The following is a 4,773-nucleotide window of genomic DNA, read 5'->3' as shown; positions in this document are numbered from 1 at the left end:
ATGGCTAAAAAAAAATAAGGGTTTCCTTGATGCTGATAGGTGGTGTGGTGGTTAAGGTACTGGAATCCCACATGGCGGGCAGCAGTTTGAGTCCTGGACTCCATGGCTTGAAACTCACTCCAGACACATGTGGATGCATGCCCAAAATTCTGAAAGGAGATTGGAGAAGAAGGGATTGCAGCATGGCCATTCCCCCTTGGGGGTGGGGGAGATATTTTTCACTTTCCACCCTCTGTCTTTCTCCAGCTAGCACACTTGCCTTATGGCAAAAACCTAAAAATATATATATAGAGGGAGAGAGTTCTCTTTAGACTACAAATGGTACTTGATAAAAATTTAAATTTTTTTTAAAAACAACAGAAAACCTCTTTGTAAACATAAATTTTTTAAAGAAGTCTCCATTAGATAAGCGATATCTATCTTAAACTAGCACCAAACTACATTATGAACATTTCACACTATGAACACTTTAATTAAGATTAGAAATATAATTGGGATCCCTGTTATTGTTGCTTAATATTTAATATTGATCTGATCATCTAACCAGTGCAAAAGAGAGAAATAAGAAAAAATCTTGGAAGGAGAATATAATTACCACAATTTAAAAGCAGTATAATTATCTGCTCAAAAACAGAACAAGATAAACAGATAAATTTTATTGCTGATAATTGACTCTGATATAAGGTAAAATATTAACATACAAAAACAACTTTTCTCTATGTTAGTCAGAAAAGCATAAGTGGAAATAGAAATGTAGAAATACTGGGAACACACACACAAATTAAACAACAATAACAATATTGGGAAATATGCCAGACCTAAATGAAGAAAACCAAAAAATACATAAATAAAACATACTGAGAAGACAGAAGATTAGTTACTGGAAAACCATACCATATTCCAAAATACGATTTTGTAAAGTTAATCCTTCCAAACATATCTTAGAGAGTCCTAGACTTTTTTGATTTTTGGAATTTTGCCAAATAAGCTTAAATGTGATCTTAGAGAAGGAACTAAAGTAACTAGCCAAAGGAAGAATTTAAAGATAAATGAATGGAGAGTTAATCTCCCAGACAATAAAAGTACAATAATTAAAATAATGTTGCACTGGTCTAAAAAGGGACAAATATAAATGAGACAGTGAATGGCCCAATACTTGAGTATATGTAAATAATAACACATGAACATGTAAATGAGCCTTGGAAAATTGGGATTATCCTATCAATAATTATTATTAGAGAAGTCAGCAGGTGACAGGGTGGTTAAAGTCACTGGACTCCCACATAGCTGATGACAGTTTGAGTATCAGACCTGCAGGCTTGCTTTCTCACTTTTCCCTCCTCTCTCTGTCTCTCTCTAGTGAGCACATGTGCCCTACAAAAAATTAAATAATAGTAATAAATTAAATTAAATAAGTAATTATTTTAAAAACTAATGTAACTTGATTAAAAAGATACAGAGTCATCACCATGGACTCATGAACAGATAGATAAGTGCATTATATAAATTTAAGATGACCATAAATATGAAAAGACACTAGAACCCTAGTTGAAAATTGGTAAAGATATAGATATTAAATAAAAGAAAAATAATAACCAAATAAGAAAAAGGGATAAAACAAGTGAGAGAGAAAAAATTGAAATTTTAAGAAGATGCTTTTTCTGTATCTATACAAGTACAATTAGAGTCAACTGATCTTTAACAAAAGAGCAAAGACAATCAAAAGCAGAAAAAGTAGCCTTTTCTTTTTTCTCTTCTTTCTTTCTTTTTTTCTTTTCTTTTCTTTTTTCTTTCTTTTGAGAGATTTTTGCTATAGGGTGTGTGTGCTTGACAGAGAGACAGAGAGAGACAGAAAGCAACAAATCATTCCCCAGGAAAGATGGTCATAAGATGGCCATGGTGCAATCCCTTCTCCTCCATTTCATTCTCTTCTTGGGATTTTGGGCACATACCTGGTGTGAGTTTCAGGCCACTGGGTCCTGGATTTGAACAGTAAACCATGTGGGAGTCCAACATCTTAACCACTATGCTACCTGCTGGCCCAAGAAAGTTCTTTTCTACAAATGGTGCTAGAATAATTAGACATTCACCTGCAATCAATCAGTCTAGACAGTGACCTTAAACTTTTCACAAAACTCAACTCAGAAAAGATCTCAATGCACAAATCTCAATATAACACACAAAATTTCATAGCTCCTACAAGAAAACATGGGGGAAATCTAGGTGAACTTGGATCTGGCAATGGATTTTAGATAAAAATGGTATCTCAAAAGTTTATGCAAAAGGTGTAGTATAAAACACTGTGTGGACTTCGAAATGGATAAACAGATAATGAATAGTCTTTTCTTTTCTTTCAGGTTTTTGCTATAGGGCACATGTACTCACTGGAGAGAGACTGAGAAAGACATTGAGAAGAAAAGTGAGAAATCACTCCCCAGTGGGGATGTCCATGCAGAAATCACCTCTCTTCCAATCTCCTCCTGGAATTTGGGGTATGCTCACACACATGCCCTGCATGGTTTTCAAGCCACCGAGTCTAGGACTCAAAATAATGGCCTATTAAGCCATTAAAAGACATGGAGAAAACAAAAATATGTAATACTAAGTGAACAAAGCCAATCAGGAAAGGCCACCGCCTGTATTGGTGGACACTGGAGACACTGAAAAGAGCATTGATTGCTGACAGTTGGGGGGAGAGAGGGATGAGTAAGGAGAGTACAGGGGAGTTCAGAACAGTGAGGCTGCTCTTTGTGATACTCTAATGCTGGATACATGTCATTGAACATTTGTCAAAACTCAAGGAATGTACACCCCCATGAGAAAACTCTAACCGAAGGGTGGACTTTGGGTAATAGTGACATGCCAGTATAGGTTTATTTCTGTTTTAACTCATGTATCACTTTGGTAGGAGGTGTTGGTAGTGAGGATGGGGGGGCACATGCGAACTCTGGACTTTCTATTCAATTTTGCTTAGAACCTAAAACTGCTCTATAAAAAGAAAGCTTATTTATAAAAATAGAAATGAGCTATCAAGTCACAGAAAGACACAAATGAATCTTTACTGCATTTTTGCCAAGAGAAAGAAGTCAATCTGAAAAAGCTATATAGTGTACGAATCTTACTCTATGACATTCCAGAGGACCCAAACTCGAGGGTCAGTGAAAGGATTTGTGCTTTTTGTTTGTGTGTTTTTGGTTTTTTTTGAGAGGTTTTTGCTATAGGGCGTGTGTGCTTTCCAGAAAGACAGAGAGAGACAGAGAGACAGAAAGCGAGAAGTCACCACCCCAGGGGGGATGACCACACCACAATCCCTTCTCCTCCATTCTCCTCTCCGGATCTTGGGCATGCATGCACACGCGCCCAGCGTGAGTTTAACCCACCGGGTACGGGACTTGAACCTCAGTCAACAACATGTGAGTCCAGTGACACAGCCATTACGCCAACTGCTGGTCTCAGAATTTGTGGTTTTCACGGGAAGAGAAAGAGATGAAGAGATGAAGCACAGGAAAAGTCAGTGCAGCGACAGCATGCTATGATACTGTAATGGTGGGTACAGGACACTGTGCATTTGTCAAAACCCATAGAACTGGCCTCCAGACCGAGGCTAGTGTAAACTACAGACTTTAGTTAATAGTAACATATCAATATTAGTTCACCATTATTATAAATGTACAATAGTGCAGGATAAAAATCATAATAGGAAAAAATAAGCAGTGAAAAGAGAAAGTAAATCAGACCTATTTGTACTGTCTGCTCAATTTTCTGTAAACTAAAACTGCTCTAAAAATAAAGTCTATTAGTTTTTTTAAAAGATGATTTAGATGCTTTAAAACATATCAGCATATTTCACTGTGTTTCAAAAAAAATTTAAGACACTCTAACCACTCAGCTTGATTGAGGTCAAAGATTTTGATAGGGTTGTAACAATCACTTTGCTATTATTTGTAGGTCTTTAGTGTTGAATGCCAGTGTTACTAAGTAGTCACAAGGTCAGTGTCTTCAAACAAAAATCAAGCCAAACAATAATTAAACGTTCACATGCCAAGATGCAAAATATACATTAAACTTTATGCAACCAAAAATGTTATGATTATGATTATGCAAAAATACTATCATAGAAGCAATGCGCTCTTAAAGCAAAACATCACACAATTTTCTAAATTATGCATAGTAAGAATTCATTTGCTCCAGGATTCCATGCTGTTTGCATCTCAAATTCAAAGATTTAAAATGATGAATCATAAATCTATGGGCAGAGGTATATTTCATTAACCTTTATCAGGTATATCTCTGTATCTCTGGTAGCAGTGTAGCCTTTGGCCAAGAATACAAAGGAAATGTCTAGGAATTGCACTGTGTTGCTTTAAAATGCCTAGGAATGCAATGCAATAGAAACGAAGGGAAAGAAGAGGGAAATAAAAGAAGGGAAAGGAAAGAATAAAAGTCATTGATTAAGTTGTGCATGAAAATACCTAAATCTATGGTCTAAGCTTGAGGGAGCTCCGAGTATTCTAATGCTGCATACATCCTCGGTCTTTTGACACCCCACAGACTTTGAGAAATCACAAAAATAATCGAGCTCTTCTGCATCTGACTTATATTTCAAATCTCTGAGAATAACAGGAAGTGCTAGCTAAACCACTGGTTGCCTTGAAACTAAACTCATTCCTCTCCCCCTACACCTCATGCAGATTTTTGTTTTTGTTTTTGTTTTTGTTTTTCCTTTTTTTTTTTCTTTTTGCTATAGGTTGCATGGGCTTGCTGGAGGGAAAG

The sequence above is a fragment of the Tupaia chinensis genome, unplaced genomic scaffold, assembly GCF_000334495.1.
Source record: "Tupaia chinensis unplaced genomic scaffold, TupChi_1.0 Scaffold000249_1, whole genome shotgun sequence".
In the NCBI taxonomy this organism is placed as follows: Eukaryota; Metazoa; Chordata; class Mammalia; order Scandentia; family Tupaiidae; genus Tupaia; species Tupaia belangeri.
This window is presented reverse-complemented; position numbering follows the sequence as displayed.